This window comes from Mus pahari, chromosome 16 (genome assembly GCF_900095145.1).
Source record: "Mus pahari chromosome 16, PAHARI_EIJ_v1.1, whole genome shotgun sequence".
Classification (NCBI taxonomy): domain Eukaryota; kingdom Metazoa; phylum Chordata; class Mammalia; order Rodentia; family Muridae; genus Mus; species Mus pahari.
The window spans coordinates 18,802,079-18,828,999 of record NC_034605.1 but is presented as its reverse complement, the minus strand read 5'-3'; positions in this window follow the sequence as shown (position 1 = coordinate 18,828,999).

Below are 26,921 nucleotides of genomic sequence, written 5' to 3'. Positions count from 1 at the left end.
TTGTGAGGGCTGAGAATGCATTAATCTACAGGTGTCACAAATAAGTCATTATAAGTTAGTTTAATGCTATGTCTATTTTTCAAAACAATAGCAGAAGTTTCTCTCTTAGGGTCTATGATTTTTCTAGCTGTACATTCTTGGCCTGACAACGGTGCCACGTATAAGTTTCATTTTGTGGAGTAGGATATAAATCCAATCAGAAAGTGGTGAGCTAATTTCTACAACTGCACAAAACATTCTCACCAGTTCAGGACTAGCCTGTTTAAAACACAAACCTGTCTGCATGGTAGTGTACACTAGGAGGACACTGTGGAGATTGGGGGACAGGCATTTTAGATTCAAATAACAGTGGGATGCCACTGTATTCTTATACTAGAAGATATCTTATAAACTTCCAACTTCTTGTGATACAAGGCTCATGAAGATTCACATAGGGATTTCACTACTGCCAAATAGCTTTCCATAAGGGGTGAGGCAGCTACTGTCTGTGTTCAACAGGCATGCCTTATTTTCACCAGAGCTCTTAATTCAGGCTCCTTTCTGCTCAAGAGATCAAATACACTCATGTTCAAATCTCAAAGCCTATTGGAAGTTACGCATTCAAGGTTATTTCTTCTTGGTTGCCATGGTTTGCCAGCTCTCATAATGACACAGTAGAAAATAATTTCCTGTATCTAACATAGTGCATGATCTTGCTATGTTTGTTAGAAATTGAGATCATGCCACATTTATGTGGAAATACAGTTTTCTAGTTGTCAAAAAATTTTCTGGCTCCCTTCCTTGGCTTAGAAATCTTAAATGATACAGAGCAGAGCATGCCACTAAAGTAAAAAAGGAAACCTCACTGAATTCTGCTTATGTGGCAATGCTGGCTACTTCTTGAGTTTATATAAAACATGAATCTGTCCTATCAATGCTGGAAAAACAAATGCATTTAAAATTCTCAGACTTTATAGAGAATCTATTGCTGCTTTTGGTTCTGTGGTATTTCTCTGAATTCTTTGGAACAAAGCCCTCAACTTTACATCTTTCAAAGAAGGGATTTGAACTAAAAGCCGTCTTCTTAGCTTCTCAGGGTTCACAGGGCGCTTCTTTTTTTTTTTTTTTTCCTTCATGATGATCCCTAGAGAGTCACAATCATTTGATGATGTTTTTGGGTCATTTACCTAAACTCAAAGACAGAAAGTCTTAATGCAACTTGCTTTGTTTAACAAAGAAGGCTTTGTTTGCCAAGCCTCCCTGCCTTTGGTGACCTGGAAAATCTTATTATCCAGATGAGAAGAGAAAAATCTACTACCAGCTGTAGGACACAGCAGCTCCTTGGAGGCTTCTGAGGGGCTTCTCAATTAGGGAGCTGAGCTAAACACCTCGGGGCTGGCACATTGGACCCAGGGTCCTCTCACCCTTCATCCAGCATGGCTGGGTTAAGGTATCCTTAAGCTCTCTGTCAAAGGAGCATGAGTTCAAGAGACTCACATCCTGACCTCAAGACAGGAATGGAGGGGGAGTCTAAGGCAGCCTGGGAGTAGCTGGATCAGGGAGATATGACTGTGCTATCTAAACAGGGATTTGGATTGAGCAGAGGCAGGCTTTAAACAACTTTCCTCTAACAAACTAGCATGGCTAAACAGAACTGTAAGAGCATTTTCTTTACCCTTTGTCCTTGATTTCAAAAGGAGCAAAATGTGCTCCACTTTGCTCCTTTTCCCTCTTATCTAAGAGGGAAAAGACTTTTAAACTCCAGACCTCCAGGAATAGTGCTGGCAAAGCTTTTGCAGCGCCCTGATAGTGTGTCTGAAAGAAATAAAGCACAGGTGGTGGTTAGGCTCCAATCTCCAAAGCTGTCTGGATATTTTAGGATGCCCCTGTTCTGAAGGTGAAGCCAGGAGGCATTTCCTGCACTTGGAGGACTCAGAATACCAAACTTAAAAGTACCACAAACTGAGGTCATAGAAAATGAAAATGATCACTTCATCAGGGATTCTTAGACAATACTAACATCTTCTAATTCATTATCTTAGTTTCTTTTCCCTTACTGTAACAGGATAGTGAGAGAGACCTTAAGGAAATAGACTTGCTTTATTACATGGTTCTGTAAGTTCAAGGGCAGGGCACCAGCAGGCTTCAGGTAGAAAGGAGAAGGATAATGGGACTGGAATAGAAATGTTTGAGGTATGACCTTGTGTCATAACAACCCACTTTTAAGGTATTTATGCTACCCTTTGAGAGTATTAACTCCATTAATTGTTGTCTGAGGGCCCTGCTTTCCCTACATTCAAACTCCTCTCACAGACCTGCTTTCCAATAGTGAGCACCAAGGGACTGAACCTTAATGTGTGCTCGATGGGCACAAGCCGTATTGAAATTTGAACATGTATTAAAAAACATCTTAGAGGTAAGACTTTAATCAACTCTTGCTGTTCTATCCAATGTAAAAGAAAGAGTCTCAAAAAACTTGTTCGTAATCTAACTATATTCTCCATTCATACTGAACTTCTCAGTCCTATCAGAATTGACTAACAGTGAGCATAGTTGTGCATGCCACTGTTATTCCTGCCACTGACAAGACTGAGGCAGGAGGATGGTAAGCTTCAGGTCACTAGGAGCTATGTGCCAAGAGCCTCCTCTAAAGAGGGAGTTTTGACAATAGCTGTAAATTGGAAATGGAGTAACACATTGGGATCTGGGTCCTTGCCTCATATTCATGTCCAGGTTTTCTATGGCACGTAAGGACACAAATCTGACAGACAATAGTAGGGCTATACAATGGAAGGAACTCTTTGCAATCCTTTCCATTTTGGGCAATATTTCCTAAGCTATAAATACATGAGCTGTGTTGTGTGGATCTACTGGTTGGGGCTGGGCTCCACCATGATGGGTTGATTTCTATACTTTGTCCTGTGTGTTTTTCTGTGATAGTCTCTATTTGTTTTAAAGAGAGGCTCCTTTGAGAAGGGATGGTATCTATACTTATCTGAGATTATGATGGTAAGATTTAGAGTGTAGTAAAAATTATCCCAGTCAAGAGAAGTGGTGGTGAGTAGCCTCTGCTCTAAGATCTATGACCTCACCAGCCTCAGTAAGCTGGCTAGCTTTCCAGTGCCAGAGATGGATTCCCTCCTGTTTGGTGGGCCTGAAGTCCAATTAAACAGTTGCTGGTTGCCACTGACATGTGAACACCACTTATTGTACCTTTATCGTTCATACTTATAGCCATTGTAATTGTATACATTCCTACTTGTCTTCACTCTTGTATGAACTAGTCAACAAACACTGATCAAACCTTTGCATTTAGATTTTTGCCCCTTTAGGTTCTTTAAAATGAAGCAGTTTCTTAGTTTGTGCAAGCTATCCATCTGAATTGGTTTATTTCCTACTTTTTACAATTATATTCAGGTCATATATTGGTTGCGGAATTGCCACGGAAGTATTGCTGTGTCTCTTAGGTTCACAATATTAGGCTACAGTATAAGTCCCCTCCCCCCAGTGCTGGTGATGTGGACTTTTATCATGTTGTTAATTTTGCTGATTGTTGAACCTTTAAAAGTAGTGTGTCGTGCTCTACTATGTTCATAGCAGCCTTATTTATAATATCCTGGAGCTGGAAAGAACCCAGATGTCCTTCAACAGAGGAATGGATACAGAAAACGTGGTACATTTGCACAATGGAGTACTACTTAGCTCTTAAAAACAATGAATTCATGAAATTCTTAGGCAAATGGATGGAATTAGAAAATATCATCCTGAGTGAGGTAACCCAGTCACAAAAGAACACATATAGTATGCACTCACTCATAAATGGATATTAGCCCAAATGCTTGGAATACCCAAGATACAATTTGCAGACCACATGAAGCTCAAGAAGAAGGAAGACCAAAGCGTAGATGCTTCAGTTCTTCTTAGAGGAGGGAATTAAATACTCATAGGAGGAAATTCAGAGACAAAGTGTGGAACAGAGACTGAAGGAAAGGCCATCCAGAGACTGCTCCACCTGGGGATCCATCCCATACACAGCCACCAAACCCAGACACTACTGCAGATGTCAAGAAGTGTATGCGGACAGGAGCCTGATACAGCTATCTCCTGAGAGGCTCTGCCAGAGCCTGACCAATACATAGGTGAATGCTCTCAGCCAAACATTGAACTGAGCACAGGTTCCTGAATGGAGGAGTTAGAAAAAGGACTGAAGGAGCTCAAGGGGTTTGCAACCCCATAGAAAGAACAACAGTGTCAACCAACTTGAATCCCCAGAGCTCCCAGGGTCTAAGCCATCAACAAATGAGTACATGGCTCCAGCTGCATATGTAGCAGAGGATGGCCTTGTCATGTATCAATGGAAAGAGAGGTCCTTGATCCTATAAAGGCTCGATAGATGCCTTAGTGTAGGGGAATCAAGGGTGGGAAGGTGGGAATGGGTGGGTGGGTAGAGGAACACCCTCATAGAAGCAGGGGAAGGGAGGATGTGATAGGGTTTTTCAGGGAGTGAGAGAAAGCAGGAAAGGGATAACATTTGAAATGTAAATAAAGAAAATATCCAATAAAAAGTAAATAAAAGTCATGTGTCAGTTTTTTTTTTTTAATGTATCACTTAACATTATGCTTGGTGGATAAATTTATCACTCTTCATTTGTGCATGAGTGTGTGGCAATGGTTCACTCCTGAGTATGAATGTTGTTCCTTTATATGGATATAATATATTTATCCATTTTTTAAAAAATGTTTTATTTATTTATTTATTACATCTAAGTAGACTGTAGCTGTCTTCAGACAGCTCCAGAAGACAGAGTCAGATCTCATTACAGATGGTTGTGAGCCATCATGTGGTTGCTGGGATTTGAACTCAGGACCTTCAGAAGAGCAGTCGGGTGCTCTTACCCGCTGAGCCATCTCACCAGCCCCATATTTATCCATTTTTATAGGCTGTTTTGAGGTTATCAGATTTGATTATTAGAAATATTTATTGTGCTGGGCTGTGGCGGCACATGCCTTTAATCCCAGCACTCGGGAGGCAGAGGCAGGCGGATTTCTGAGTTCGAGGCCAGTCTGGTCTACAAAGTGAGTTCCAGGACAGCCAGGACTATACAGAGAAACCCTGATATATATATATATATATATATATATATATATATATATATATATATATATATATCAATCATGTGGTATTAGCAAAAGGGCCCTACAATTAGGTTCTGGAGTGTTAATAAAGAGCAATAATAATAGTATGTAATGCTTGGAGGTCTGTGGACACCAATGAACACCAACCACAAAAGCAGTCACCCATTACATGCACTGAACTTTTTATTTGATAAAGTATACTATCAAGAGGAGAATTGTTTCTCCCTATTTTAATATATAAATATGTATTTTTAAGTCATTTTCTATAGTAACAAGTTTCTGTGTAATTGTTAAAAAGATCATTTGTGTTAGTTCCCTCTCCCCACACTCCTTCCTTTACATTGACCTCATGGCTCTCACACCAGCTGGTACTGACATGGAAGCTTCATCCTTACTGCCTAGCTTTCAGTGTGCTGGAAAGTGCTACTTGAGAATAAAATGATACTCATCCCCCCCCCCGCTGTGAATTCTATGATCTATGTGACTGGCCTGACAAGGTATCTCCACTGCTAAAATAGTGGCATGACTGTTATGGGAGCAACCAACCCCTTTCTGACTGGATCTCAGGCCCATTCCATGAGATGGAAACCCATACTAGCACTGTTAACTGTTCAAGAACCTATAATTGTATAGGTCAAGACCCCATGGAAGAACTTACTACTATTATTCTGCAAATGGTGATAGCATTAAACTAACTCCTACTGATATATAGTTATACACGTAGATTGGTATATCTTTCAACTTTAAACAGAGAAGCTTCTATTTGCTGTGACTTGGTGATTAAAACAGAGCCCTACAACTGGTCAGTACGTAGAAAAGGGCTACAGAGTGACCAGCCCTAAATAGGAGATTTATTATTGCGTCCGTCCCCCAAAGGTTTAGGGATAATCATAGAAGGGCTGAGAAAAATTGTGAAGCCCAGAGGAGGTGGATGGTTACTATTTTTCTGAACATACGAACTCACAGCTGTTATGACAACATGTGCAAGACCTGTGAAACATCAGGCTAGACAAAATCTCAGAGAAGAGAGGTCTTGTGATATCCCACCCCATGGCAAGAAGTTATCAACAAGTTATGACTGCTGGGAGATGGCAACTCAGTTTATTTTTTTCTTCAGAGATTCAAGACATGAGATATGACCTATTACATATAGACAGTACTAAACCCATGCACGTACAGTCTGCCTTAAGTAGGCCAGCATGTTTTTTTTTTTTTTCAATAGAGCACATACAATTGAGAGGAAAAAGTGATGGGGAGCTAGAAAGAATTTTAGTGAGGAAGAAGGGAGTATATTTGTTCAATACACATTATATGCATGTGTGAAATTTTAAACAATAAAAACAGAAGAAGAAATAAATGAATGTTATCACATATATTCTTGTTTGTTTTCTTATGTACTTTCACATTTGGGGGTGTAATTTTATTTTTGGAAATCTGTAATCTGCATTATTTGGCATTTGTATGTCCATTAAGTTTTCTAGAGCAGCTGTACCAAATCATACTACTATTAATTGTATCTAAATGTATGTTACCCATGGTCTTGCTAATATTTTCATAGTGAGTTTTTAAGACAGCTATGTTTTATGGGCTTTCATTATGGCTCTATTTTTCCCCCAATGGCAAGTGAAATCTAGTATATTTTGTATTTGGCAATGTGAGTGTTTTCCTTTGAAATATGCATGTTTAATATGCCATTTTATTGTTTCCTTTATAAAAAAAATAGTTTTCATATGCCAATTGGTAGAAACTTCTTTGTTTCTTGACAACGTCCTTTTCAAAGTAGGAGTTTCAAATACATTGTGTAGTCTGGGACTTATTTTTTAGCCTTTAATGATCCATTTTAATGAGTAGAACTCTCAATTTTAGCAAAATCTAATATAGCAATAATTTTCTTTAAAATTAATGTTTTCTGTTTTGTTTAAAATATTTCTACATGCTATTTATTAACACATTCTGAAATATTTTCCTGTGAATTTTATATTGCTTAACTTTTACAGTTCGTTTAAAAATGCATCTGGAATTAGATTTTGTTACTTTTGTACCTTTTAAGTTAAGAGTTAACTCTTTCCTTACAGGTATCTAATGAATTCAATACTATTTATAGGAGAAATAGGTGCTTATATGCACTATTAAACAGACACAATACTTGCTTGTTTGAAACTTTATCTTCTTAAATTTGATTTTAGTCCCTAGCTACCTAGCTTTATGTACAATCTTGCTGTCTGCTAATATTACAGATCCTGCTCTGTCCTTCAGGACTGCATTTATTATTTTTTGAAATATTTCCATTGCCACACAGATTTACAACTCTGCTTGATCAACTATGTCAAGCAAAATTCCTGCATTGTATTTCCAGATTAGTTTGGGGGTCGTAGATGTTAAATGATTCTGAGATGTTGCAATGGTTTGAATACCATTTTCCATTTTAAACTCAAGGACCTTTGGATTTCCTGTGCAGCATGTAGCAGTCTGGTGTCCAAGTACGTTGAGAAGCAGCAATGGAGGCAGTAAAAAGTAGTTAGATTGTTAACATGGATATTGGAACTACTCAACTGGGTTGACTCCTGAAGGGCAGGGGGAGTTCTCATTCTTAGGAGACTGAAACAGTCACAAGAGATTGTTTACAAAACGAGTCTGTCCCTAGTGCTTTGCCTCTGTCATTCTGTTCACCTCACGTGGAAGCAGCAAGGGTCCTCGCTGGAGGCTGACAAGATGCTGTTGATATTCTTGTGGTCATCCCAGCCTTGAGAATTATGAGCCCAAATCAGCCTCTTTTCCTTCTAAATCACCCAGTTTTGTGTAATCTGTCACTGCATCAGAAAATGGAATAAATAGGTATTTTGCGTATCCACCCCAGACACTTTTACTCCTTTCCAGGCTGTTTTGTCTATTGTCCAACTGCTTCACATACTTTGGTATTTGATTTCTAGGGCTGTCATTGTGAATTCTCACTCATTTGCAGTTTGGATAGATGAGCTTTATATATCCAAATATCATATACATATTAAAAGGATATATGTTGTGAAGGTGTCAGTGAAGAGTTGTATTATATAAAGCTGAGCCAAATACTTGGGTTGTTTAAAATTTTTTTCTCTTTATTGGTATATTTTTCTTAAACGTTTAAAGAAAGAGCTATGCAAAAATCCCCATCTAGATTGTGGACTTGCCTATTTCAACTCTTATTCTCCTCCAGTTTTGCTTCAGATTTTTTTTTTTTAATGGTTGTCTTTTAATGTTTTTTAATGGTTGTTAGGGTTTTACTGCTGTGAACAGACACCATGACCAAGGCAACTCCTTTTTTTTTTTAAGACATTTTCTTTAATTACATTTCAAATGTTATCTCCTTTCATGGTCTTCATCCAAAAACCTCCTATTCCCACCCCTCTCCCCCTGCTCACCAACCCATGCACTCTTGCTTCCTGGCCCTGGCCTTCCCCTATACTAGGTCATAGAACCTTCACAAGACCAAAGGCCTCTCCTCCCATTGATGGCTGACTACACCATCCTCTGCTACATATGCAGCTAGAGCCATGAGTCCCACCATGTGTTTTCTTTGGTTGGTGGTTTAGTCCCAGGAAACTCTGGGGTATGGTTAGTTCATATTTTTGTTCCTCCTATGGGGCTGCAAACCCCTTCAGCTCCTTGGGTACTTTCTCTAGCTCCTTCATTGGGGACCCTGTGCTCCATCCAATGGATGGCTGTGAGCATCCACTTCTGTATTTGTTGGGCACTGGCAGAGCCTCTCAGGAGACAGCTATATCAGGCTCCTGTCAGCAAGCTCTTGCTGGCATCCACAATACTGTCTGTGTTTGGTGACTGTGTAGGGGATGGATCCCCAGGTGGGGTAGTCTCTGGATGGCCTTTCCTTCAATCTCTGCCCCAAACTTTGTCTCTGAATTCCCTTCTGTGAGTATTTTGTTCCCTCTTCTAAGTAGGACAGTAGCATCCACACTTTGGTCTTCCTTCTTCTTGAGCTTCATGTAGTCTGTGAATCATATACTAGGTATTCTGAGCTTTTGGGCTAATATCAACTTATCAGTGAGTGCATAACATATGTTTTCTTTTGTGATTGTGTTACTTCACTCAGGATGATATTTTCTAGTTCCATCCATTTGCCTGTGCTGAGTAGTAATCCATTGAGTAAATGCCACATTTCCTGTATCCATTTCTCTTTTGAAGGACACCTGAGTTCTTTACAGCTTCTATTATAAATAACACTGCTATGAACATAGTGAAGCATGTGTCCTTGTTATATGTTGGAGCATCTTTTGGCTTTATGCCTGGGAGTGGTATAGATAGGTCCTCAGGTAGTACTATGTCCAATTTTCTGACAAAGTGGCAGACTGATTTCCAGAGTGATTGTACCAGTTTCCAATCCCACCAGCAATTGAGGAGTGTCCCTCTTTCTCCACATCCTTGCCAGCATCTGCCGTCACCTGAGTTTTTGATCTTACCCATTCTGACTGGTGTGAGGTGAAATCTCAGGGTTGTTTTGATTTGTATTTTTCTGATGACTAAGGATGTTGAACATTTTTTTAAGTGTTTCTTAGCCATTTGGAATTCCTCAATTGAAAATTCTTTGTTTAGCTCTGTACCCCATTTTTAAATGGTTCTCTAGAGTCTAGCTTCTTGAGTTCTTTTTATATACTGGATATTAGCCCTCTATTGGATTTAGGATTGGTAAAGATCTTTTCCCAATATGTTGGTTTCAAGGCAACTCTTATACGGACAACATTTAATTGGAGCTGGCTTACATGTTCAGAGATTTAGTCCATTATCATCAAAGTGGGAACATAGTAGCATCCAGGCAGGTATTATTCAGGAGGAGCTGAGAGTTCTATATCTTTACCCAAAGAGAGCCAGAAGAATACAGGCTTCCAGGAAGCTAAGATGACATATTAAAGCCCATACCCAGTGACACACCTACTCCAACAGGACCACACGTTCTAATTGTGCCAGTCTCTAAGCATATACAAACTATAACATTCCATTCCCTGGCTCACATAATCTTGTTCAAACATGTGAGTCTATGGGGACCCTACCTAAACATATAATTTATGGACAAAAGAGTTAGGGTTTTAGTACTGTGAACTGACACCATGACCAAGACAACTCTTATAAGGACAACATTTAATTGGGGCTGGCTTACATGTTCAGAGGTTCAGTCCATTATCAACAAGGTGGGAACATGGCAGCATCCAGGCAGATATGATACAGGAGGGGCTGAGAATTCTACATCTTCTTCTGGGGGCTGCTAGCAGAATACTGGCTTCCAGGCAGCTAAAATGAGGGTCTTAAAGCCCACACTCAGTGACACACCTACTCCAACATGGTCACAACTACTCCAACAGGGCCACACCTTCTAATAATGCTATTCCCTGGGTCAAGCGTATACAAACTGTAACATGGGTCAAGTAAGAATTACAAGAGAACACAATCAGATTAAGTTCCTGAGCCAGGTTCCCAGCACACAAAGTAATGGGAGCAGGGAGTCACTCATACTCAACTTCAAAGTTGCCAAACTAAACTAAATTAATGTAAGCTGACTTTCCAAGAAGCAAGGAGTGAAGGAAGTGTTTCCCAAGCAGGTCACTTTCAGGCAGGATGATAATATAGTTCTATTTTAACTGATATTTCTACATTAAAAAAAAAAAAAGCAAAGCAATCAATGTGAACCAATGTTTATTTTTTGCTGTTTTGTTTTTCTGTCCCTGATTTACAAGGAAAATAACTTTGAAACAACTAAGTTACTCTTGAGGAGTTTCCTATCTCACATAGTCCTTCTTTCTATAAAACAAATATCTTCTCATCAGAACGCTCATTACGTTTTATGGAATAAAGCATTGAGTACTTCTGGAATGACAAATAAAATGAGTTAAGGACTTTAAATTTCTGTAATTTTGTATTTTGACAAGTCTATGTCACTATAGGCATAGAAATTTAAGATAGAAATAACTTTATCCCACACTGGCCAGCCACTCAGATAATTTTCTAGTCATTCTCTTCCTTTAAAATTCAATGTCATATAATATTCAAATAACCCATGGCAATCTTTAGAGCTAGCATTAGTAGACCACACCTTCTCCTTTACTGTTTTCATTTAAAGCACATCTAGTAAGATTGCCAGTTTTAGTATGGGCATATTAAAATTTGAATAGTAAAGATTTCCATCCTTTTAAGGAAACATATACAGAGGGTAAAAGAATAACATTTTGTGATATCTTACAAAATGATGTACAACAAATGATTATACTAAATGAGGTTGAGGTTCTTGTTGTAAAAGTTATACTAACAAGACAATAGCAGATAGATATTCCTTGGCATATATAAGCCTGTTGTGTAGCCATTTCCTCTTAATCAATACATTTCCTCCTGAAGGAAGAAGAAAAATCTATGTAATGTTCCTTACAAGTCAGGGGAAGAAGTGGTTCCAAGCTTGCCTTCTGATTCATTTTTATCCATTTGAAGTATTTATTTTAGGTAGAATGAATCTCATCTAGTTACATTCTGTATAATTACTAACAATTGATTTGGAATTGAGTAACTTCTTATTTATTTATATTTTGGTGTGTGTGTGTGTGTGTGTGTGTGTGTGTGTGTGTGTATACAATTTGATTTTATTTTCCTCCTTTTCTGCCACCAAATTCCTAACCATCCAGAATTTTTCTTTTTTAGTACTTCACTTCTTCATTTGTTTTTTAAAATGAACAATACATTCACCAGCATGGAGTGAGGAATTTAAATTTACTAACTTCCTCTGTCCTTCTCTGCCCCTATCCTGCCTGTTATTGTTATTTTCAGGAATGTTGACATCATACAGAGTTGAATTTCACTTGGTATTATTATTGTGGTAACTTCTGGAAGTTTCAGAGTTGAGAATTGAGACTCTTGTACCATTTGGAATCGATTTTTCTGCAGGGTGAGAGGTAGGGATTAAATTGCATTTTTCTACATGTAGCTATCCAGTTTTCCCAGCACAACTTGTGCCATCTTTTCTCCATTGTATTTTTCTAGCATCTTTGTCAGGTGTATGTATCATTATATGTCCCTGCCTGTGTCTGTGCATGTGTGTGTGTGTGTGTGTGTGTGTGTGCGCGCGTGTGCGTGTGCGTGTGCGTGTGCGTGTGTGTGTGTGTGTGTGTTTGTGTACATATGGGCCCATGACTGTATTCAGTAACCCGATTTTTGTGCTTAGTACCATGCTGTTCATATTACTCTGACTCTGTAGTTAATGTAAAATCAGGCATTGTGGTCACTCCCAGTGTCTTATTACTCAGAATTGTTTTTACTATTTAGAGTCTTTTTTTTCCATGTAAATTTTCAGATTTTTTTTTAATTTCCATGAAAGTTGCATTGGAATTTTGGTGAGCTTGCAATGATTTGTGGACACTTTTGGTAGAATGGGCATTGTCCCAATATTAATTCTACAAATCCATGTGCATAGAGATAATTCTGTCTTCTAGTTTCTTCTTTAATTCCTTTCTTCAATGTTTAAAAGTTTTCATTGTATTTGTCTTTTTAAAAAATTTTTATTATTATTATTATTTTCTTTTTTACATTTCAAATGCTATCCCAAAAGTTCCCTATACCCCCCCTCCCCTGCCCCTGCTCCCCTACCCACCCACTCCCACTACTTGGTCCAGGCCATCCCTTGTGCTGGTTCATATAAAGTTTGCTAGACCAAGGGGCCTCTCTTCCCAGTGATGGCCGATTAGGCCATCTTCTGCTACATATGCAGCTAGAGACACAAGTATTTGTCTTTTATATACAAGGTACTTTATTTCATATTGTTATTGGTGTTGTTAAGTGTATTGTGAATGGACAAGTTTCCCTATGTATTTCTCAGCCTGTTTGTCTTCAATGTATAGGAAGGCTACTGATTTTCATGCATTGCCTTTGTACCCTGCCACTTTGCTGAAAGTATTCATCAGCTTTAGGAGTTTCCTTACAGGTCTTTTAAGGTCTCTCATGTACAGAGTAAAATTGTTTCCAAATAGGAATATTTTGCCTACTTCTTTCCTCCTGTCCCATCTTAACATTTTAGCTAGAACTTCACGAACTTTATTGAGTAGGAATGGTGAAGGTAAACACCCTTGTCTCCTTCCCTAATCTTTGTGAGAATGCTCCAAGTTTTCACATATTTAACACATTTGTGGGTGTCAGTTTGTCCAAGACTAACTTTAATATGTTGAAATAGATTCCTTCCATCCCTAGTCTATTTTTTAATCTTAGAAAGATGTAGAATTTTGTCAATGTTTTAAAACATTGTTTTTAAATGTTTATCCTGTCAAAGAATCAACTTTTGTTTAAGTGATTCTTTCATTAATTTCTGCCTTGATCTTTGCTTTCTGTTTTTTGTTTTTTTTTTTTTTTTTGTCTACTGCTTTGGGGTCTGTTTCTTGCTTACTTTTCTAATGTGTTAAGGTTCATCAGGAGATTGTTTGAAAGCTCTTTGATTTTCTTTTAAGTATAGGCACTTTCTCTTATAAACTTTTCTCTTAAGAAAAATTATTATATCCAGTATATTTGAATATGCCATGTTTAGTATTTTTTAACTCTAGGAACTTGTAAATTTTCTTCTATATTTCTTAAATAACCCCTCCTTCATCCAATACTATGTTGTTTAATCCCTGTGACTTTTATCTTCTTCCCCTGTTGTTACTAGCTTTATTCCAGTAGAGTCAGATAGAATATATACTGCTGTTTCAATTTTCTTATATTTGTTGAGAGTTGCTTTGTGTCCTAATATGTAATCTATTTTAGAGAAAATTTCATGGGATGCTGACAATAATGTGATTTCTGTGGTATTTGGGTGAAATATTATGTAGATTTCTGTTAGGTTCCTATGATCTATGATGTTTCTTAATCCTAGTGTTTCCTTACTCACTTATTGAATTTATGAATTTGTCCAAGAGTGAAAATGGGATATTGAAGTAACCCAATGTTACTATTTTGGGGTCAATCAGTGATTTAAAATCCATTAGTGTTTGCTTTGTAAAATTAGATGGATTGCTATTTAGTGTGTGAATATTAGGAATTAATTTTTTTTCTCCTGGTGTGTTGGTTCTTATTAGGTATGAAATAACCTTTTTTATTTTTCCCAACAAGAGTTGGTTTCAAGTAGGCAGTCTTGTCTAGCCACAATAGAATAAGACTCACCTAATCTTACTGCAACTTGATATGCCATGGCTGGTTGATAGCCATTTGGAACCTTCCCTTTTCTGAAGAGAAGGGAGGAGGGTAGATGTGGGGGAAGTGAGGTGAGGAGGAAGGACTGAGAGGAGTGGAGGGAAGGGAAATGCAATCAGGATGTAAATTAATTAACTAACTAATTAATTAATTAATTAATTAATTAACAAGAGAACTGGTTTCAAGTCTATTTTTCACACTAATCTGTTCTCTGTCCACCCACAGTCTAGCCTTCAGACCTCATTGGTGAAGTTCTTTGTGCAGTGAGCAGTGGACATCAGAGAAACTTAAAGCCTCAAAGAGTAAAGGCTCTCACAGGACTGCTCAGTCATATATGGGGCACTTATGTCACGCATACTCCTTTCTACTCTCCGTCTTGGAAAAGGAGGACAGAAATAGTGTAAAAGCTAGAGGTTAGGGAGACTTGGAGCAAAACAGAGTCTTGTGGAGGTGACAGGATCACATACCTATGAACAGCAGCTGTGATCATGTGCAAAAAAAAATCCATATGAGAACAGTAAGTAGAATTCTAGCAATGGGGAGAAGAGGTTCAAAATTCCCATTCTTGGTGAGGAGCTATGAATAGTGGATGGTTTCTAGGGGAGTAAGAGTTGTGTACTGGTTTCTGTATCTAAATTTATATAAGGAGTTGGTCATCTCGCATCAATTTAAAAAGCCAAAATAGCATCTCATTTGAGGCTCCATACTTAGGTAATTTTAAATTGGGGTAAATTGACATTTAAAATAAACCTAACACAAAATTAAACTCTGAATTTTGTCTTAATACCTTAGTAATTGGTCTAATGTGCCACTCAGATTCTTTAGCTGTCAACCACTTCTTTTTACTTAAAAATTGGCAGTCATTGATTTCTTTATTTTTTCAAGTCTTGATTTCAAAATCCATACTACCTTGTACAGATTTAAGCAAACATTTTTTTTTTTTAAAAAAGAGTCAATCATGGTTTTCTGGAACAAGAATTCTTAGGATATTTTAAGGCTCTATTTCATATTGATGATTAAAGTCAAAGTAATGAATATTTCATATATATGTGTGTATATATATATAATATATATATAACTATTAGTCCCACAAATTTAAAAATTAATATATTTGCACAAGCAACATATATATGTAGTATATATATATATATATATATATATATATATATATATATATATATGTTACATTCTTTTTTATGTACTGATTTCTTGTACCTTTTCTTGAAAAAGCACCCTCCCACATTCTTGTAGTTTTTTTTCACCTTATTTTCTGAAATACAGAAAATGCATGTTTATCTTTCTGAATCTGGTTTATTTTGCTTAATGTGATGATCTCCATTTCCATCCACACTGCTAAAAATAATGTAATTGCTTCCTCTTACCTCCTCTTCCTTCACCTCTTCTCTCCTTTTCCTCCTTCACTCTAGTTTTTTATCTTTCTATTTTTGAGGGGGTTTCAGTCTCGACAGTCAAATTTTTAGAGGTGTTCCTAGGTAGGATTAAAAAACTGAGGCATCTGAAAGTCATCCTATGGGCTTGGAAATTAATTAGGATTTTGAAACAACAGCCTAGTTGGGTTAACATTTAATGGGCAGATATTGAGAAATTTAGCCGGTAGAAAAGTCATTTCTCACAAGTAATAGAAAATAAGAAAATGAATTTCCAGTAGCTTAATCCAAAAACAACTTTATTTTTTCATGATAAAACATCTGTAGGTAGGATTTCATGACTGGGACTCAGTTCATATGTTTCTGGTTTTGTTTTTGTTTTTTACTCTGCCATCCTCATTGTCCCTCTGTCTTCAGATTCCCTGCCATTGAAAATATTACAGATTATTGAAGAAGAAATGCTGCTCTGAGGATTAATTTTGCGCAGGAGGACTACAGTTTTCAAAAGGCTGTTCCCTAAGATATTATAGCTGTGCCTACTGGAATCCTCATTTTGAAGTTATTTGTCCAGTCAGCAATTGGCTTCCTTTTTCTCCTGTTTTCTTTTGTAGAACACAAGGTTTTTGTTTATTTTATTTATTTATTTATTTCTACTTTTGGTCAGTAACTGGTATAACTCCTTTAGTCTAGAACAACAAGGATAACTGGAGTCTTAGTTTGATATTCTGATTTGCTTAGCCCTGCATTTAGGTAATAGGTTACATAGATGTCCACTGTTGTAAGGGTGGACTTTGTTTGCCACAGACAGAGCACTGTCTGGTGGTTGTCCTATCAAGGAACAAGGAAACATCAAGCCACAGTCTGCTTCAAAATGACAAGCAGCAACATGCTATACGGGAAGCCAGGAAGGAGAGCTAGGGCAGAGAAGTCAGGGAGAGTGGCACATTGTGACATATGCAAGTCCATTTCCTATAGATCAAAGTCTTAGACCAGAACAGATTTTTTTTTCTCCCTTTCTGTCCCATAAGTCAGAACCATTAGGAGCTGGGGTAAAGAAAGTGTGCTTTGATATACAAGACAGCTCAGAGACACTTAGCTTCTGTGAATATCACATTGATGGTTGTAGTAGTTCACAGTATGGGTGAAATGGGAAGAAGGCTCCTTGAAGATAGAGGAAAATGCACTGGTCTGCTTTTCTCAGGGTTGTAACTCATCCGAATTAAAAGAAGTGGCTGCTAAAAGAGCGAGTGGCCACACATGATCAGCAAAGGCATGTGCTTTACCCTGGAATCTCACTGAAGCTCTTGGCGAAAATTCTGCCATTGTCACATATTCTCCCTTACTAGAGAATAAGACTAATTTGTGTGTGTACACAACATTTTCTTTATCTGCTCATGGACTTCTGCCCTTGGATGCATGCCCAGGCATATTCCCAGGAATCTTATAAGTTATATATACATATAAATATGTATGTGTGTATCATATATGTGTTATATGATTATGTATATGAACGTATGAATGAGATACTCTGTCCTTGGGTTGATTTTATGATAGAACAAGAGCAAAACTTTTCTGTATCTGTAAACTGTCTACTTTTGAGGAACGAATAGTCAGTGTGTTCATGTGTTAACTACTTTATTGAGTGGATATATCTGCCAAACATTCTTTGCATTGAAAATCTGTTGCTGGTGCTGCACAGACTTTGCTTTCCTTTAAAAGTCTTCAGATGAAGTCAGTTCTCCTTCCCTCATGCCCTTGGGTTGCACATGGTAGAGCACACTCATCTTCTTATCATGACGCCATAGCATGCTGACCTTGGATAGTCTCCTAATATATTTTCCCTTACGTTAAGCCACTTATGTCAGCTTTGTAATTAGTGAAATTTCCAGTTTTGGCAGTGAGTGTTTATAAGTTCTGTTTTTTTTCCATTCTATGTGACTGTTTATGTTTTTCCTGGCCCTTTAGCAGATAATTTAGTGGGAAGTTAGGAAATGGGACTTTTAAAATTAAATATATAGTATCAATCAATATTGTTGATATAAAGTGAAAGATGATTAGATTAAAGAAATGTCCAATTCTAACCAAAATTACTGTGTGTTTTAATATGAAAATGCCAGATTCTTCCAATGAGTACATTTAGGCAGTAAGTTACTCTAAGGCATAAATCAAATAGGCAATAATCTACATTTGTTTAGGAAAATATGGTCATCTTTGGAAAGTAAATAGCTTGCTCTGTTTTAATTGTGGTAAAACAGACTCTGTTTCCTTCTTCAAAGTAATATCCTACTGAGGTTGAAGTCTCAGACTGGAGGACACATCTGCTTCTTGGTGGTTAAATGATACATTAGGGATACCATCTGTGATCTTCCCCACTGCTAAGAAATGAAGTAAACCTCTGTTGCCTTTAAAAAGAGGCTCAAGATTCTGTAAACCAAACGAGCTAATCAGTTGTAGAACGAGGGATGCTTTCCAAGTAAAAATAAAGGAAGCCTGCTCTCAAACAGTTCAGCTCTCCCTAGTGTTTGCTGTCCTCAGCCACTCTATGTGCCACTTCACTGATCAACAAAGAATGATGTTTCCAGTTTCCTTATGGTGACAGCTGGTGTTTAAATGTGAACTATCCTCCTTCAGTTCATCACTAACCCTCAGTGTTTTGGATGGCTATGAACCTGCTGAAGGAAGTCACTCACTGGAAGAGAATGATATTGCAGTTTGTTTCTAATTCTGACCATCTCTCTTTTTCTTAACTGTAACCTGATGCCCCATGCTCCTTTCTCCATATCTTCAATGCCATGATGGATGTGATTCCTTCTAAAGTCATAAGCCTAAAGCAACCTGTTTTAGTTAGAGTTTCACTGCTGTGAAGAGATACTGCGACCAAGGCAACTCTTATAAAGGCAAACATTTCACTGGGGATGGCTTATAATTCAGATGTTCAGTCAGTTATCATCATGGCAGACAGCATGGCAATATGTAAGCAGGCATGGTGCTGGATAAGAAGCTAGGAGTTCTATATTTTAATCCATACGCAGCAGAAAGGAACTGTGTTCCACACTGGGAAGGGCTTGAGCATAGAATCTCAACACCCCCCCCTCCCCACAGTGACATACTTCCTCCGGTAAGGCCACGCCTACTCCAACTATGCTGTGCCTCCTAATAATGCCACTCCCCATGGGCCAAGCATTCAAATACATGAGTCTATGAGTCTATGGGGACCTTACCTATTGAAACCACCACACAACACTTCCACTCTTAAGTTTCTTTTTTTTTTTGTCAAGTAATCTGGTCACAGTCATAAGAAAATGAAATAACACAATGAGTAACTAAAAACTTCTTTCATTTCTTTGTAAATATGTCAGATATACCATGTTTCTCATTAAAGTTTTTACAAAGCCTAGTGAGTCAAAGAAATAATGTATATCAACATCTAATAGAAATTCCTATGGCAAAGACATATATATTAAAAGCACAAACCAATGCTAATGCTAAAAATAAAACTCTGGACAGTTCTCAGTTGTGAACACTATATCCATGCAGATCCTTCCCTTATCAGGTCCCATCAATTGTATCTAGAATTTAAGTTTTGAATCCTTTTTGCCAGCATAAGTTAAATTTTTTTGATTTTTTAAAAAAGAACTATAAATTAGAATAGCACTCTGTAGGTGACTTCCTTTAAAACTTAATGACTCACAAAGTTTTGACAGGATTCTTAAAATTAAAATGTTGTTCAGTATTCTGATTAAGACACTGAAATGCCTTTCAAAATGCAAATATTGTCTAAGAGAAGATACTCTATTAAAATGACAAGCATTAATAGTCTAATGAAATGTTTTCTCCAGAAATTAGAAAATGATCGAATCCTGAGGATTCCGAGGAAATGGGAGTAAATAAATGAGATCACAGAAAAATGACTGAGCAAAATCTGTTGTAATACATAAGTGTATTAGTCAGGGTTTTACTGCTGTAAACAGACACTATGACCAAGGCAAGTCTTATAAAAAAACAACAACAACATTTAATTGGGGCTGACTTACAGGTTCAGAAGTTCAGTCCATTATCATCAAGGTGGGAGCATAGCAGCATCCAGGCAGGCATGGTACAGGCAGAGCTGAGAGTTCTACATCTTCATCCAAAGGCTGCTAGTGGAAGACTGACTTCCAGTCAACTAGGGTGAAGATCTTAAGCCCACACCCACAGTGACACACCTAGTCCAACAAGGTCACACCTATTCCAACAAGGCCACACCTCCTAATGGTGCCACTCCCTGGTCCAAGAATATATAAACCATCACAATAAGAAAATGGGTCTTAGGAAAGTGTCTTTTGTAATGCAGAACATGGAAGAAACCTGTGCAGTAGTGTGTGCTATAGTTTGGCTATGAATTGTTCACTAAAGAATTGCATGTTAGAATCATCCCGTGATGTAGATTGAAGAGATACAAACCCAGTGACCAGTAATTCATCATGGGGTTGTGCCTTTATGAGTGAGTTACTGCTATCTCTTGGTATCTCTTGGGTCTGGTCATGGGGACTGGATTGGTTTCTGAGAGAATGGGTTGTTTGCAAAGCTGAGCCTGGTCCCTCTCCAGTATCTTGCTTCTCTTTGTGTGTATGTGCACTTCCTGTATAAGGTAAGCTTTTCTGCTTGTTTTCAATGTTGTGCACAGTCAGATGGTGTTGCCATGCATTCTGGACTTTAAAGTCACAAGAATTACAATTCAAATAAACCTCATTTCTTTATGGCTCACATCATTAGACACTTCATAGCAACACAAAAATAGGACAAAATAATGACTCTACTCAGAAGTTAGGACAAGAACTCAAGCACCCTAAGAACCTGGAGTACCAGGCATACATATTGTCTAAAATTTCTCCCCATTAGTCAATTGGCAATCTTTATATCACTTGGCATAGTTTGTGGCACACCAACTAGAGGAGTAGTTTCAGAACATGCAAACTGGAAGGAGAATTTGGAGATTTTTGAAAACACTGTGAACTTTGTGGACACATTAGTTTGAGAATTCCAATAGGATTTAAGTCTAAATCCTCTTCTCTAAGGACTAGCTTTCATAATGTTGCAAAGTACAGTGGAAGCTATGGACAGAAGAAAGCTGTGATACCTATAAAGAACAATAATTACAAATCCTGCAAGGTTCACTGAAAGATGTAATAGTGGTACATTTAGTAGTGGTAACCAGCAATTGTCTAACTGGACTTAAAGCACACTGAACCCAAGGGAAATCATGCCTGGTACTGCCAGTTCTTTCCCTGTTTGAGTTCTTAGCCTCACTTCCTTCAATAACGAAGGACGATATGGAAGTATATGCCAAATCACCCTTTTGCCCCTAACTTGCTGCATTAGTAACCCTAAGACAAAGATTTTAGATGAGAACCTACTACTACCACTTTCCTAAACCAATATAATTCTTAACGGTATTCTAAATGCTTATTTTTATAGTCACAAATAAGTGTAGCTCTCACTCTGCATCAAAGAATCTTTTTAGTTTTTTTAATAGGATACAGAGACCATTAAGGGAGCCCCAACTACTTACATGCAGAAGAAAACTGCCTGTGGATTGCCCAGCCCAAGTGATACACCTACAACACAACTCCTATGCCTAAGACTCAGGGAACACAACAAAAGAGTTAACAGATTCTAAGTCTGAGAGGACCAAGGCGACTGCTGCAAGATTGTGTTTTCTAGATATGACAAGGAAGCTAGATGCATGAAATTGCAATGATGTGGCTGTTTAAACAAGACCTCAACAATGACAACAGGTGATGTTCTAGTGTTGATGATGGAAAATCTCCAGGAGTCCCACCACCAGATGAATAACTGCAAACAATTGAAGACTACTCTGAGAGTGTGCAAGTTAGTCCTCCCTGCAAACAATTGAGAGTATGCAAGTTAGTCCTCCCTGCAAACAACTGAAGACTGCTCTGAGAGTGTGCAAGTTAGTCCCCCTGCTAACAATTGAAGACTGCTCTGAGAGTGTACAAGTTAGTCCTCCCTGCAAACAACTGAAGACTGCTCTGAGAGTGTGCAAGTTAGTCCTCCCTGCAAACAACTGAAGACTGCTCTGAGAGTATGCAAGTTAGTCCCCCTGCTAACAATTGAAGACAGCTCTGAGAGTGTACAAGTTAGTCCTTCCGAGGGATGACTCCCATAGTTGCTTATTCAATACTGAGTGGTCATTCCTAAAACATAAACAACATAAGTAATAGTAAATGGGTCCAACAACTACAATAACTTTTAAAAATGGGCTGCCCGGCAGTGGTGACACACGGCTTTAATCCCAGCACTTGGGAGGCAGAGGCAGGTAGATTTCTGAGTTCAAGGTCTACAGAGTGAGTTCCAGGACAGGCAGGGCTACACAGAGAAACCTTGTCTTGAAAAAAAAAAAAAAGAAAAGAAAAATGGGCAATAAATATGCAATGGGAGTGGGGGCATGGAAAGCTTTGGATGAAGGAGATAGAAGGAAATTATATAATTATTTCTTAACTAAAAATAGATAAATTTTAATTTTTCAAGGCTACATTCACATATGAGAGAGTAGAGCTCTTGTCCTTCTACAAATCCCACTCATCTTCCAGACCCCGAAGATCTTAATTTTTGGTATTCTTCTTATTAAGGGCATAGTCAAAGTGAGGACTTAATTTCAGAACAGAGGTCAAATGTGGATTTAAGAAGAACTCATAAAGTTATAATTGTAATGAAAACAGCCACTCATGTTTGCCCCCATAGAAGTTAATGTTTCTTGACCATATTGCCTGACTCAATCCAAATTCACTCTCCATTTTCTCCTCATCTCAGGGATTCTTCACACTCTTCTTTGCTCTTACGCTCTTTAGAACTTATGTTCACTATACTGTCTGCACAAATTCATACATTATCAAATGTGTGCCAAATACTCCTGGCAGTGTGGTGGGGCTGATTTCATCAGGGCATCACAGACGGGAGATTTCTTCTGTTACAATCAGTCCTTAGAAGACGAAAATACATTTTCTGAATAATGAGTTCAGCCTTTAAATGTAGGATGTTTTCTGGGGCCTCAGTTAAGGCACATTTTCTATGAGTTTTATTCTTTGTTATGCTAATGGGACATCTATAGGAAGTAGAGTTCCATAATCCCAATGCCATTTACAGGGTGGTTATATAAGTACTTTAGCTATATCAGCACAACCTGGTGATGCAATAGCTGGCCATTTCCCTTGCTCTCATCAGTTCAATTGTGGCTTGTGTGTCAGGAGCACCTTTTTAAAATTCTCTCTTAGGTGAAGATACAAAACAGAATGGAGAACATTCGTTTGACAGCTTGCAGAAAAGACTGCAAAGTTCTATTATTATGCTGTGGTCTTGAGGGAATTTGCTTCAGAGAGGGGTGGGACATTGAGTTCCTCTAAGATATCTTAAGGAAGGAAAATGAGTTTCAAGATCAAAGCCCCTCCCACTTCATATCATCTCTAGTCACCACTAGCAGGTAAGTTTCTGGATGAAAGCCCATCCTCTTTGTGTCTTCACTAGTCATTCACTAGCAGTTTGGATACAGTGTTTATAACTTCTTTGTATCTAACCTTGGACTGGATTGGAATAAGGTCTCTTTCCCTATTATTATTCTCTTTGTTCCTCAACATTTTTTGCTTTTTCCCTTTTCATATTTCTCCTTTTCTATTCCAATAATTTCACAGATTTCTTTATTGTTTGTTTCCTTCTCTCATGTTTATTTTTCTTTTGTGTCATATTCCCTTTTTACTTGTGAAATAATTTACAGAACATTCAAGGGCCATGTTCTCCTTAAAGGCATTATTTTATTTTTACGAACTGTTCAAAGCATTAGGTCTTTCTGACTTCATGGCCTTAAATCTTTCTCCGTATTTCAGTTTTTCTTCCTTCAGCTCCCCTTTCTCCACTGGCTTTCTCCTTTAGCAATCTCTCCTGCACCATGGCGATGACTAATATTCAAGAAAATGTGATGGTTTTCTTGAACCTTTTCCTTTGTATTTTCATTCTAGAGTTCCTTAGAGGGAAAAAGTGTAGCTCTGCAGATAAAGGTGACCGGTGCTAGTGGGTCTTCCCGTGTGTTTAGATTCCGGATATAAGTCACACTCACTGTGGCTTTTCTGTTTTTCACAAGGTATGGCAATCATGTTTCTACTCTCAGGAGTGGGAAGAAAGCTGCGTGGGGGAGCTTGCACATTGATTTTAGGGAGGCTGTTTATAGGTGAGCAAGCCCAGGCAGGCTAGCTCCAGGGTACAGATCTTATGAAGAGGACATTCCTAGCGTACTCCCCAGAAAAACCTGCAGAATTGCGAAGAGAGCGCTTGTGAATAATTGTATTACTTATAAACCCATTTTTCCTTTAAATAAACATTTGGAAGAACTAAAAAGAAACATTTTTGCTTTTTGGTATCATTTTTCTATGAAGTTTCTGTTCATAAATTTCACTTCTTTTGTTCTCAGTTTTACAGTGTTTTTATTAAGCAAATTTTTTTTTCTTGTGAAAATAAATTTATTCCTAGCTTTTATCAGACACATTAACGTCTTAGTTACTTTCTAATGCTGTGATAAAACACCATGACTAATGTTACTTTTAAAAAAGCTTTTAATTTAGGGGTGATAGTTTTAAGGATTTAGATTCCATGACCCATGATGCGGCTTGGGGGCATGGAAACAGGCTAGTGGGCATGAAGGAACTGAGTAGTAGCTGAGAAGCCACGTCTAGAGTAAAGCACAGGCAGAGAAAGGGAGATGCTGGGGATAGTATACATCTTTTGAAACTCTAAAGCTTGCTCCCAGTAACACACCTTTTCCAAAAGGGCCATACCACCTAATGTTTCTCAAACAGTGTGACCAACTGGGGACCAAGTATTCAAACGTATGAGTATGCAAAAATCAAGGAGTGATGTCAGACTCTTACAGCACATCTCATGCTTTATTGCATGTTAATAAGGAAGATGAACTTACATGATATAGTTGTATATGTATTTGCTTCTTCATCACTTCTTTTTATTAATTTAATAAAAAGCATATGTATAGATTTTTATATAATTACCAAAAGACTGGAGCTAGGAGTGGAGAAGAAAAGGAGAGCAAAAGGCTATACTTAAGAATTTTTTATAGAGACGTTTTGGCTACCTACTAGAAGAAGAAATGAAAAAATTCTTGGTATAAACTATATACTCAGGAATGTTTGGGCTTGAAGAATTGCTAGACATTAAAGGAACACTGAAAGAAGCAGGCAATTTCACTCTCTCTTTCTGTGTGCATGATGTAGAGTTAAGCATGTGTTTAACTTTGGTGTTTGGGAGGGAAGTTGAGAAACACCTACTTAGCTTTGGCAGAATGACTGCACTAAATAAACATTTTCCAGACTCTTCATATCAAAAGCTCGCAAGCTCACTGCTATGTGAGACCAGAAAGGCATGTTTCAGCAACTCCTAAATATAAATCATTGACATCTGAATAGAAGACCCAAAACAACAGTAACAACATCTCAAGCAAATGTGTTGGTTTTAGTATGTGCTTTAAAAAAAGTTGCAAGCATTTCACTTATACTTTAAGAAAAACTGGAAGCATTTATAGCACATGGAACAGAGGTTGGTACAATACAGCCTGCTAAGGAAACCTGGCCTATTTTTAGGAATTAGATCTTACTGGAACATAGACATTTTCACTTATTTCTATATTGTCAATAGGTACTTTAAGGCTATAATAGATGTGTTTAGTAATTTTGATGCAGAACAGGTAGACTGCAAAGCTAAATATTTACTATTAGACATTTTATAGAAAATTTTTTTCCATTTTTCTGATATAAGGTGAGGTCAATGATTGTATAAATATCCAACACTTCAGACATGCATGATATTGATGGTATTATCTTTTCTTCCTTTGATTTATAAGTTTGAGTATAAGCCTTGGGTATGTTTAGGCAGGAGTAGATATCTAGAAATCCACTATCATAAGATCCGGGGAATACCTTTGGGTGATTCAATCTGAGGAAGATATAATTACAAAAAGAAAATATTTTTATCGGTTAGAATATGTTTCTGAGTACAGCTTTGCCTCAGTCATTTGGACTGTTTTACAATTTCACCTCCATCAAATATACTCTCTTACCCTCATAAAATCAGGAACAAATTATCCTCAATTATCTAACTAAACTTTCCTACCTTTCTGGGATACACACAATAAAACAAAAAGGGTTATCTCTCAGTGTACCATATATTAAGTGTCACACAGTGTTGTCTTTGCTGAGGCTTTGGTGTTAGTGTGCGTGGTAGCCAATATGGCAGACAACAGTGGAGAATAGAATGCCTATTTGCTGAATCTTAGTTGGACAGAAGTCCCAATTATTGGAACTTGGTGGAGGCTGGAGTATGAGAAAAGAAGAGGAATACACAGAATAACATCAGAGGTGGGAGAACATGGCAGATCTTGATGATTCATGACTATTACTCTAATGCATTTCCTCCCAAGTTTCTGGGATGTCCCCCTTTCCCTACAAAACAAAAATACCCTAACCACATGTTGTGGAATGAACTATTGAAAATAAATTGAAATACTTTAAAACTTGTTTTAAAGTATCTGATGGAATTAAAAGAATTGGAAATCCGAACTGCTTTTAAGACAGTAGGAAAATGAGCGAAATTATCTCTAGTTGGTTGGCTCTTCTTTATACCTTTGGTGGTACATTTATTCTTATATAAATGTGTTAGGTCCCAGAAGCAAGTACTTCTCTCTGAAAGTTTGTAGTGAATCAGTTCAAAAGCCCCTTCACCTTACTGCATATACTTTGAGATCAAATCCCTAAATTTCTATCATTACAAAAGACCATTTGCTAAGAAAATATAACAAAACCAAAACACAATCGTGTTGAAAACTAAGTGTGCCACGTCTGGAACTCCCACATGATCTTCAGGGCTCCAGAAGCCTAGGAATTTGGCCCCAACAGATATTATGCTTTCCCCAATAATGGTCTCTTCAGGGACTGCGATTCTGCCACACAATGCCAAGGCTAAATTTTTCTCTCCATAATCTTTTCAAATCCTGGGACCTCCATTACAACTGAGGCTTCACCTTTATGGGTGGCCACCTGCTCCATATTTAGGGATTTCTTTTTTTTTTTTTTCTTATGGTCTTTTCTTGTGTGTGTATGTGTAAATATTTTATTATTATTATTATTTTCTTTATTTACATTTCAAATGCTATCCCGAAAGTTCCCTATACCC